Raw genomic sequence first — 13,035 nt, forward strand, 5'->3', positions numbered from 1 at the left:
TATTGTTTTATGCCCCCGAAAGGAGTCATATTAAAATCGCACAATCTGTCTGACCATCCGTCCGTCTGTGCGTCCTTCATGTGGGTCGCACTTCATTCGTGATCAGACTGTAACTTTGTCATACATTGAGGGATTTTGAAATAACTTTGCAAAAATGGCTACTACACAAATATGTTGTTTCGCGTCCAAGAAACACGTCCCTACCTCAAAGGTCAAGGTCACACTATCATTTTGAAGTTTCACATTTAATTTATCACAATTAGAATTAATAGGTACATATAATAGTGTCCGGGCTGTAAGTTTGTCATGCATTGAAGGATTTTAAGAATAACTTGGCATAAATGTCTACAACATAGAGACGATTTGTGGAGTCAAATAATGCTTTTCGGCAGCATTTGTCACTTGGGTGACAGCTCTTGTTCTCTATATGTGTGAAGTAAAAACTTAAAATCTTCTTTTAAAAAAACTAAAGAGCTAGAGCTAAGATATTTAGCATAAAACATCTTCTAATGGATGTCTACCATGTTTGATAAAATAAAAGCCCTTGGGGTTTACATTGACCCCCCAGAGGGGGGGGGGGGGCATATTCAGGTGAGTGACTTCAGGGCCATCATGGCCCTCTTGTTACACATGCACTATTTCAGATCCAAATATGAACTTTGTGATATCAGTTTAAGATTTTGTTTTATATCTGCTTTCATTTGTATTAATATATTACTTGTTCCTTGTCATGGAGAATATTCATATTCAGGTGAGCGATTGTCCCTCAATTCCAATATCTAGTAGAAATTTAAAAAGGGACTAATGCACCTAAAATGTCAAAATAAAAGATGCTCCATGCATAGAGGATTCCTCCATTGCAATAAAATTGATTTTCAAATAAGGAAATTTGATTTGATTTTTATGAGATATATTGCGACGTAGAATGACTTGGGGACACATACTGACTGAAAATGCCAATATTACTGTATACAATAAACATTTTTGAAAATTACCGAGTTAAACATAATTATTTGTATTATTATTTATGTTGTAGGAGATAAACAGACTCAAGGAAGAAGATTCTCCTCAACAAAAACAGTTAGAATTTCAAAAGGCTAAATCAGGTATGCTTCAAATGTATTAAGAATATGAAAAGGCTAAATCAGCTATGTTATATAGAATATGTAACGGCTAAATCAGGTATGTGATTTAAATATGAAAAGGCTAAATCAGGTATTTTATATAGAATATGAAAAGGCCAAATCAGTTATTTTATATAGAATACAAAAAGGTTATATCGGGTATGTTATATAGAATATGTAAAGGCTAAATTAGGTATGTGATTTAGATATGAAAAGGCATAATCAGATATTTTGAATAGAATAAGAAAAGGCTAAATCAGGCATGTAATGTAATATATTAAAAGGCTAAATCAGGTATGTTATATAGAATATGAAAGGTTAAATTAGGTGTGTTATATAGAACGAAACAGGCTAAATAGGTATATTATAAAGAATTTGAAAAGGCTTGATAAGGTTTTTTATATAGAATATGAAAAGGCAATACCTGGTATGTTATATAAAATATGAAAAGGCAAAATATCAGGTATGTAATTTAAATTTTGAAAGGTTGAATTAGTTATGTTATATTATAGAATGAAAGAGCTCAATAAGTTATGTTATATAAAACATGAAAAGGCTAAATCAGTTATGATATAAAAAATATGAAAAGGCTAAATCAGGCATTTTATATGGATTATGAAAATGCGAAATCAGGCATGTTATATAGAATATGAAAAGGCTAAATCAGGTATGCTTCATATAATTTTATAAGGCTAGAACAGGTGAATTTTGTCCTAATTGTGATAATTTTTGCATATATTTTACATTTAATTTATACTTTTACAAAACAGCACTTACTACAAAATCATCATTTCAATGTCAGAGAACTCTTTAGTTTGTGAAGGAATCTTGTTATGTTAAGATAATTTGTGAGTTTTGCTGATTTTATTGGCTGCTCAAAAAATTTCAGGTTGTCGTACTCAATTGATAGAACATTATCGCAGTGATGTACTTAAAGTATCAGCAATACCTTTACAACCAGATGAGGAAAATTATAACTTCAGTGATGTTTATATAAGACCCACTATAACAAGCAAGATAGAAAAGAATAGAGGGGAGTCTGAGGAAAAAGAAATAAAGACCATGTCAGAGATTTTCACAAAGAACGGGGATCCACAGAAATTTATTTATGTTGTTGGAGATGCAGGGTCTGGTAAGAGTAGTTTCTGTAAATATTTGATCAAATGTTGGTGTATGGCACACAGTGATGGACACAATGCAGATGATGAGTTTGAAGGAGTCAAGGAAATGAAGAAATTTGATTTCATGTTTTATATTTCTCTTAGACATAATGTAAATATCCGAAGTATCCAAGAAATGCTTGAAATGCGATATGATAAGATACAAAAATTATCTATCTATCTCTGGATACTGCCAACCCCTCTTACGAGTGTTAAAGGCAGGAATTTAGTGCACGTCGGATTGTTAGTAAAAGGTGAAGAGAAAAGCTAAAAAGAAAAGTCCAAACATTGACATGCTTGGAAGGTGAGACTGAGAATGTATTCTAGTCATGGTTAAAATGTTAATAGCGAAACAAGATGATAAGAGATAAAATAGTTTAAAAACACTGGGAGTAAGACTAGTACTGCAAACCCACCACTGCCTGTTTGAACTGACTCAGGTTGGGCAGGGTGGCAATGTTTCTAGGAAGTTTATTCCATAGTATAATGCTATGAGGGAAGAAAGAGTACTTATGGTAGTCGGAGGATACCTGTATTTGACGTAGGGATAAGGGATGCATATGTCTGGTTAATCTATGTGGGGTTTGAACATAAGTTGGGAGATTAATTGCAACTAGGTTATGGTATATCTTATAAAACATTATCAGTCTACAGTCCAGTCTGCGATGTTCAAGGGATCGCCAGCCCAGTTCTTCTGCATGGCTGTGACACTAGAGTGAGGGGAGTAATCCCTTTTAACCCATCTTATTGCACGTCTCTGGATCATCTCAACTTTGTCAATATTGGTTTTAGTATAAGGAGACCAAATAGATGAGGCATATTCAACCTGTGGGCGGACCAGGGACTTGTATGCTAGTTCTTTTACTTTCTCATTTTTAGTGATGACATTTCTTTTAATAAAGCCAAGGGATCTGTTTGCATTGGAAGTTATTCGAGATATATGTGTATTAAATTTAAGGTCAGCAGATAGATCTAGTCCGAGATATTTAGCATTTGTAACAGACTCTAGGATTTGGCCATGGAGCATATATTTGTGTTTAATTATGGTCTTATTTTTGGTGATATGGATGACTTGGCATTTTGAAGGGTTAAACTCCATGTCCCACTGCTTCTCCCACAGAACCATATTGTCTAGATCATATTGGAGAGTTGGGGGGTCTGAGGAGGAATTGATGGTTAGGTATACAGCAGTGTCGTCTGCAAATAATCTGACTTGGGATTTGAGGACAGAAGATGGTAACTTGTTGATATATAGAAGGAAACAGAGGGGCCCTAGGACCGAGCCTTGGGGCACTCCAGAGGTAACTGGGACTTCAGATGAGCAGTCACTATCCACAACTACTGTCTGTCTACGGCCAATAAGGAATGACTGTATCCAGTTTAGAATTTGAGGACAAACACCATGTTCTTGCAGGGTATCTAAGAGTTTAAGATGGTTTACTTTATCGAAAGCTTTGGAGAAGTCAAGAAGTATAAGATCTGTGTGTTTGCCATTTGAAAGGTTGTTCACAAAGTAATCAGTAAGTTCAATGAGTTGTGTCTCACATGATCGTCTTTCTCTGAATCCATGCTGAAGATCAAAGAGTATGTTGTGGGTGGTAAAGTGAGAGGATAGTTGAGAGGCAACTATATGTTCAAGTGTTTTACAGAGGATGCATGTAAGGGAAATTGGGCGATAGTTTGCTGGATCACTTGTATCCCCTTTTTTGTAGACAGGGCATACGTTTGCACGGGTCCAGTCATTGGGAATATTACCGGTGGTCAGGGATTTTTGGAAAAGAACTGCAACGATGTCAGCAATCTCTTCTCTCAGCTCCTTCAGGACAATTGGTCTAATGTTGTCAGGGCCGGCAGCTTTGTTGGCATTGAGGTTGGCGAGGAGCTTTAGTACACCTGCCCTACCGATGATGATGTCATTCATTTGTGGGTACTGACAATACTTTCTGGGATCCATGAGTCTCAGTTTTTGTATACATTGATCTTTAAGTGTGAGTGGTATAATTGGTGAGAAAACTGATTGAAATTGTTTGTTAAGAATGTTTGCTTTTTCAGTGTTATTAATTTTGAGAGAACCTGACTTTTGATCTTTTAATGGAGACACACTTTGTGAATCTTGTTTAGAGTTTTTTATAAGTGAGTATAGTTTTTTGGTGCAAACTTTACTTTGTGTATTAGTTTCATCATCCTCATCTGCAAGGTTCAGGATGTTTTCTAAGTAAGATTCATATGATTGTTTAATTCTAGCTTTTATTTGCGATTTCAAATTTTTAAATTTTAGCCATTGATCATGATCAGATTTATTTTTATTTGTTTTTGGTTTTTTAATATTTTTATAGAGCTGATCTCTTTTATGAATTAATTTTTTAATGGATTTTGTTATCCAGGGCAAAGATGGTTTAGCTGTAATTCTTTTAGTGGGTATGAATTTTGATATGCCATCCTCAAGTGTGTGTTTGAACTGCGACCAAAGTTCTTCAACAGACAAAGATTCAGCTTTTTGAAGTATTTCAGATGTTGAGGTTTTAATGAAGGTTTTCAACTCAGTCCATTTTGCCTTTTTATACAAGGTGCAAGTACGAGGTTTTTGTTTGAGGAGGGTAGGCCTAGAAGATATTTCTGTGGATATGATGTCATGATCTGATATGCCAGGTATGACCTTGACATTGTTAACAAGAGTGTGGTTTGAAATGAGCAATAGATCAAGAATATTGTCATTTCGTGTACTTTCATTGACCATTTGTACGAGGTTAAGTAAACTTCTGGAAAATGATTCTGAAAAGATAATTATTTTGCTTGATGGTTTAGATGAATGGTCTTTTGACAGTGAGACTAGAAATGAGTTCCAGGCAGGCCTTCCGGAACGTGACTTTACAAAGAAATACACCATTGTTACTACATCACGGCCATGGAAAATTCACAGTTTGAGAGTAAGTAATAGAGAGATTCATCAATTATTGAAATTAAAAGGTTTTGATAAAACACATGAAAAAGAAATGATTAAGAAAACAATTACAGCATTGAAGGAATCATTAGACCCTTATGTGTGTGAACAAAAGCTTAATGTACAGTCTCTGGTTGGCCTGAAACAGGTACCAATTATGCTGCAGCAATTTGTTTGTCTATGGTGTGATGGTAAACTTGATAAAACTTCAAGGTGTGCTATTTATACTGGTATGTTAGAACTTTATTTCACATGGAATATCAATAAAACTTTAGGAAAGAATACAGAATATATGGAAAGTTCTCAGAATGTTGAACTCCCTCAGTATTTAACAGATGTAGAGATATGTAGATTAAATAGTCATCTTATATATGGTGTGTCATGCTTGGCTTATGAGACATTGTTCAATTATCCGAAGGATAAGTCCTTAACATTTGAAAAATCTGTGTTTGATGATTTAAAAATATCACATGAAGTGCAAGAAACATGTCTGAAACTGGGAATTTTGACAGAAGATAAATGTCCTTCTTTATCTGTATCCAAACCTAAAAGCTCTATGTTCTCTTTCATTCACAAATCAATGCAAGAATTTCTGGCTGCAGTGTATATTGGCATCAATTTCAATGCAAAAATTGGTTTGTCAGATAGTACAGGAAATGTTGAATTAGCCAAAAAGTGTATTTATGAGGTTTTTCAGAAATGTTCAACAGTAAATGACATATTAGAGCAATCAAATGTTATCATTATGCTATCTGGTCTTGAACCTAGATTAGCAACACATGTTTCAAAATACATATATGATACTGTGTCAAAAGACTCTCGTGTTCAGGAATACAGGAGAACAATAAGTGGTAACATTTATTTGGATCATAGTTGTATTACAGATATTCAAAAGCTTATGTTTGAGTCAATGGAAGAATTAAATGCAGCATGTAGTATAGGAAATAACACTGTATTTTATATAGGAGATTTGGTCATTGAAAGATGGAATCTCGTGATATTGTTTGTTCAGGTATTGATCAGCATCAAATTGTTCCTGACACTGTTCTTTCTATTAAGGTAGATGACATCAACACATTTAAAGTTAAATTTACAAAATATTTACCAATGTTTAATCATCTTGAAAAAATTACAATAGAATGTAGTCATGAATCTTACAGGTTATTTAGTACACAGAGTTATGAACAGAGGATTATTGAGGTAAAAAATTGTGTTTCTGAGACAATTAAAGAAAACACTTCAACATTAAAGTATCTGTCTCTTAGTAGTGTTCCTTACACTCGCAAGCATTACCCAGTGTATAAATCATTTGTTAGTTACCTACCTAGTGTGATCAATCTTGTAGCAATATCTATGAGAGATATAAGAATGAGTCATGATTATACTACTACATTTTGTAATTTTCTTGAGGGAACCAGTCATCTTGAACAAATACATCTTGGTCGTGTTAAATGTTTGTGTGGGAAGCAGCATGATGTAAATTTATCAAAACATCAACAACTTCAGTACCTTAATTTGTATAATGCTGTTAGTGTGATAGATGCTGATACAACAAACCTTGACATATTTAAATATTGTAAATTGAAAGATATTAATTACGGGAAAATATTTGATATTATAAGAAAATCTTACAAATTGAAAGAACTTGAATTGTATGGAGAATATTTCAATAAATTACAATTATATCATACCAACATAACAAAGAGACTAGTCACAGTATTACCATTGATACACAATCTCAGTAAGCTTGAGTTAAGGGATTGTAGGTTAGCTGACAATGTAATACATTTACCTTTAGAGATGAAGAGTTTAAAGTACATTGAGCTTTATCGGGTCAAAATGAGTTTGACAACATGGCAGAAGTTTGTTGATAGTCTTCCTGGTATTCCTCATACTGTAGATGTTAGAGTAAGGTTCTGTTATATAACAGGAGATGGTGAGAAGTTAAATAATAATAGGTTTACAAGTACATCACAAGGAGGAGGGAAGGGAAATGATGCTAAACAGTATGTAAAAGATCGGGATCAGTTGTTTCATGTTAAAGTTGATGGTGATTGGTTTGACTTTTCAACAAAAAAGTTGTAAAGGATACATGAAAGTAAAACATAAATTATTGCATATTTATAAAAGAGATGATTTTTTTTTCATTTTTGACAAAAAAGAAATAATCTAATTTTTTTACATAGTGAGATAGAATACACGCAGTTAACATAGTGCTTAATCTTAATGTTTTCATGATAAAAGACATAATTTAATTATTAAAATAAACATTATCAGCAAAAAAAAAAAAAAAATACTAAAGTTACATATTGATATGTAAAATAATGAATGTAATACAATATGATAGATAACAATCATCAAAAACAGTTCATTAAATATTAATTTCTGATCATTGAAGTAATATTGAAATTGATGAAAGTAATATTCAAATGTGTATTTAAATATATAAATGAAAGAAATGCAGTGAATTATTATATTATATTATAGGAAAAGGGAATGGAAAATGTAAATAATGGTTATATAAGAAATATGTCTATATGGTATTCACAGTTGAATGTTATTTATAAATACCAGTTATATGATATATAGGACAAGTGATTGGTATATGAAAATACCAGTTATATGTTAAATATGCAAAGGAAATGGTATATATCAATACCAGTTATAAGATATAAAGAAAAATGGAATGGTATAAATGAATACCAGTTATATGTTATACAACACAAAGGGGTGTTATATGTAAATACATGTTATACAATATTAAGACAATGGAATTATTTATACTAATACCAGTTGTATGATATATAGGACAAGGGAATGGTTTGTGTAAATACCGGTTATATGATATATTGAACAAGGGAATGGTATATGTAAATACCGGTTATATGATAAATATGTCAAGAGAATGGTATATATCAATACCGGTTATATGATATATTGAACAAGGGAATGGTATATATGAATACCAGTTATATGTTATAAAGGACAAGGGTATTGTATAATAAATACCGCTTATATGATATATAGTACAGTGGAACAGTATATCTTATTACAAATTATATGATATATAGGGTTAAATGATATAGAGGAAAAGTAAATGGTATATATGAATACCAGTTATATGAGATATATGACAGGTGATCAGTATATGTAATAACCAGTTATATGATATATAGGGTTATATGATATAGAGGAATAGTCAATTGCATAATAATGAATACTTGTTAGATGATAAATATGACAAGTAAATGGTATACATAAATTGTTTCATTTACATGTTATATTTTAGTGATTCCCTCTTGGATTGTTTTATATTGTAAATATTGAAAAAAAGTTAGAAATTATATTTATGTAAAACAATTAATGTGTACAAGTTAAAACTGTTAATATTATTCAAAGTGTAAAGTTAAAGGGACTCCACTGAGGATTTTTGACATGTTTGGAATTATATCTCCTTGATTTTTTACATGATAGGATTGGAGTTATGTTCTTGAGGTTTCCTACTATAAAAATATAACTATTAACTTGTGTGCGAAATTTCAGATCATTCTTCGAAAATACTTGTAATCAATTTAGCTCGACTATTAAGAGAATAGCTACAGCTATATACTTGTAGTAGTGACAAAGGTGTCGCATTTAGGTCACACTTAGGTTAAGTTTTTGCGTGCAAAATTGGTATCTAAAAACTACTGAAGTAAAATATCAATTGACACATTTGATTACCACAAGTACCATAGCTGTTTTTTCATATTTAAACTCCTTTCTTCGACTAAATAATTATTGGTTAAATTTTTACACCTAAGCTGTATCTTCATAACAACTAAAGGGTGGATTAGAACTTCACATATATGAGAGTAATAGGAAGTCCGAGGGCCATAAACTATAACATGGAATTTATTGCCCTTTTTATAGTTAGAAAATTCTGCATTATCCATCACTGTGGATAGTCAAGCACACTGTCCTAGCGACAGCTCTTGTTAAAATGTTTATAGCTAAAGTCTGCCTGAAAATCACTCTTCATTAATATCGATTTTCAGTTTTCTTCCGAGTATATTTCTTAAGTATCATTTTTTCATATTGAATACCCGATTAATCTGTTTTGGATTTTCTATTTTTATTCTTTATTCTTTGGCTTTTCAACCTCAGTGGAGCTCCTTTAAGGGAACTATTTGCTGTTTATGTTAGAATGATAAATTAAAATACAAGGCAAGTATAGATATACCTTGCTGTAAATTTATATGTACCAGTATATAATGTTACTACATAGACAGTATAACATGATCAAAATAAGTTATACACCATAGATGTAAATATGATTTCATTATACCGGTACCTTCATACATATCCTCAATAGAAATGTACAATTGAGATAAAAATATACATGGCTGTCAGGTGCAAGTGCTTATTGACTCTTCAACATTTTTGATTGCCTTAATGCTTCGAGATACATCTTATTAACAGTATGTTAGTTTTTTTGTGCTTTCTGATATTAGTATATACAATGTTCCAAGATTAAGATATGTTATAATATAAACATATGTCACTCATGTCTGTTTGTTACATGAAATTCTGATTGAATGTATATAGTACATATGTAAACTTATTATTACATGTTAATACATGTGTATTGTACATGTAAAGATACATGCTATTGCAATCCTTTGATGAAACAAGATAATATTATTTTATATAAAGATTGTTTTGTAACATGTAACTATACATACATTTTCAACAGTTTTACCTGTTCTTTTTAAAGGCCCATTAAGCCTTAATAAATGCAATCAACTTTAATTTTTTGTCTAAAAAGTTTCTTATTGACCATATATATGAGCCATATTCAATTTCCTTTGCATTTTAGCAAGTAGTACAGTTATGATGAATAAGTATTTTATATGGATATGAAATAGCCATTTTGTTTACATGTTGTAACACAAATCATGTTTTCTTTTCAAACCCATCAGGTGATAAAAATATCTCATGTTGTAAATCTATTATTAGAACATTTTAAAACACATATTTTCCTCTTTTACAAAAATAAAAATATAATTCTTGGGGCGTTATGTGCCTTTAAAATTTAAATTTGAATGTTAAGTAAATTCATCTAGTATATAAGTACACATACAATTACATGAAGATTGTTATTAATTGTTACTAGGTACATGTATATGAAGGTTTGTGTTTATTTCATGTTTAGATATGTTATGTCATATAAGCACATGCATTAAACATGTTTGTTTGTTACTTGGAATAAAGACTTTATATTTCCAGTACATTTGTAAACATATAATTTACATGTACTAATAACAAATCTATATGGCCATATTTATGTTTAAATATTTCTATATGAAGCAATGATAAGTTCATGCTAGAATATGGTATGTCAATTATACATTTTATATATTAACTATGTCTGTTTAGTGAATATTGTATGATTAAATCCATCTAGTACATTTGTAAACCTTAAATTACATGCACTTGATAACACATATATTTTGGCAAGGTTTATGCTTAAACAATTCTATATGAAGTTAAGATAAGATCATGCTGGAATATGTCAATTATACATATACATATATATTAAACATGACTGTTTAAAACTTGAAATGTTTATGGAAAACAGTATTCAGTATATGATCTTATCATGGAAGCTTCATAGACAGAATTGTTATTATACTGTTTTTGTTATTAATGTAGTACTTTTAAAATAAATCATGTTTGTTTGATTGGTTTTGATAGCATGAATGTGTGACTTTTCTTAATAAAAAAATGTACAAAATTGATTTGTATATCATTTGTTTTCCCCTCTCTTACAGAACAAGTTGGGGGTATAAAACTTTTTAAAAATTTACTTCCCACTATTTCCATATATAGCAAAGACAAAACTGCCAGTACATAAATAACGTTTGTAAAATATATGCACTGTACTACGAATGAGACATTGGTTGGTGATATAACATTTGTAAAATATATGCACTGTACTAGGAATGAGACATTGACTGGTGAAATAACGTTTGTAAAATATATGCACTGTACTAGGAATGAGACATTGACTGGTGAAATAACGTTTGTAAAATATATGCACTGTACTAGGAATGAGACATTGACTGGTGATATAACGTTTGTAAAATATATGCACTGTACTAGGAATGAGACATTGACTGGTGAAATAACGTTTGTAAAATATATGCACTGTACTAGGAATGAGACATTGACTGGTGAAATAACGTTTGTAAAATATATGCACTGTACTAGGAATGAGACATTGACTGGTGAAATAACGTTTGTAAAATATATGCACTGTACTAGGAATGAGACATTGACTGGTGAAATAACGTGTAAGATAAAACGCAATCGACAAGTCTACAAAATGCATTAACACATGATATATACAAGGTGTTACAGTAATAAGATGTCACATATGACTTTATTCAAATGATTTCAATTTTGTAAATACGTTTCTCATTCTCATTTCATCATTTTCATTCTGAGAATATCATTGTTATCTTAATTTAATCATTTTCATTCTGATATATTCATTTTCATTCTAATATATTTTTTGTTATTCTGATATTTTCACTGCTAAACTCATATCTCTATTGTCATTCTGATATCTTTATTATCATTCTGATATCTTCATTATATCTGATAATTATCATTCTGATATCTTCATTTTCATTCTGATATATATTTCAGTATAATTCTTCTGATCTTCATTACCATTCTTTACTTCATTATCATTCTTATATTTTCATTATTATTCTGATATATTCATTGTCATTCCGATATCTTCATTGTCATTCCGATATCTTCATTGTCATTATTATACATAATTATCATTCCGAATTCATTTTCATCACACATTTGTATCTACAATGATCTACATAAAAATTCATTCACATCAGAGTGATAATGGTGTTATTTAATGATTATAAAGATATATAAGAATGACAATGAAGATATCAGAATGACAATGAAGATATCAGAATGTGATATCAGATTGATGGTGATATTAGAATTATAATAAAGATTTGTAATACATAATCTATGGATCATTAAATTGATCATCGGTAGAAAATATTTTAATTAGTGTTGATCCAGAAGTGTACTTGAACACTCAAATGTAAGGTAAGGTTTCAACTTTTTCAAAAAAAACTTGTGAAATTCAGTTAAAAAAAAGATCGAAATTCAATTATATCCTTCTGACTTTCCTCTGTATTCCCCATTTTATGATTTCCACACAATGTGGACATATTTTTTCCTGCGTGGGTCCTGACGTGGCGTAAACATGCATTTTGTACGAAGAAAATGCCATAAAACGGACTAAAACAGAAAGATTTTGTAACCTCTTAACGCGGGACGTTGCAAGTGTGCATTGGAGTTTCATATAAAGAAGATAAAGAGATCAATTTCAATGGCTGTTACATTTTTTAAATCCAGTTGCAATATAGCAGAGTTTAATTCAATGTGGGATCTGACATGTGATTTGAAAAGTTGTAGAAACATTTCTTTATTTATATAGGTAAAAAAATTAAACCACAACTCCAAGGCTCCTAGTTGCCTTATTAATTTATCTATTTATGTGATTACTCAGGTATTTTAGTCTTTCATAAAAATAATGTCATAGGGTACTTTACCTAATGTGCAAAGTTTTGCTGTTTTACCCCTTTTTATTGAAGAAACTTTGTCATTTCCTTGACTAGTCGCGTCAAAATGTTATCTTGAAGTCTCATTTCATCATTGTGTTCATTTATGACATAATATATCTTAGTGTCTTATGTAAAAGTTTATTAGTATAGGATATTGCCTCAGG

The 13,035-nt window shown here is 30.9% G+C and overlaps 1 protein-coding gene and 1 long non-coding RNA gene across 2 annotated transcripts in view; both read left to right on the top strand.

Annotated features, from left to right (window-relative positions):
• LOC132725378 (uncharacterized) overlaps window positions 1-13,035 on the top strand; it is a 120,395-nt gene that overhangs the window by 13,113 nt on the left and 94,247 nt on the right. The gene's annotated exons all lie outside the window — the stretch shown is intronic.
• On the top strand, window positions 598-2,256 carry LOC132725380 (uncharacterized). The gene is made up of 2 exons (XR_009625047.1): window positions 598-1,106; window positions 2,014-2,256. It is a non-coding gene; the product is annotated as an uncharacterized LOC132725380 (long non-coding RNA).

The sequence above is a fragment of the Ruditapes philippinarum genome, unplaced genomic scaffold (genome assembly GCF_026571515.1).
Source record: "Ruditapes philippinarum isolate M1 unplaced genomic scaffold, ASM2657151v2 ctg4916_1_1_1_1, whole genome shotgun sequence".
Classification (NCBI taxonomy): domain Eukaryota; kingdom Metazoa; phylum Mollusca; class Bivalvia; order Venerida; family Veneridae; genus Ruditapes; species Ruditapes philippinarum.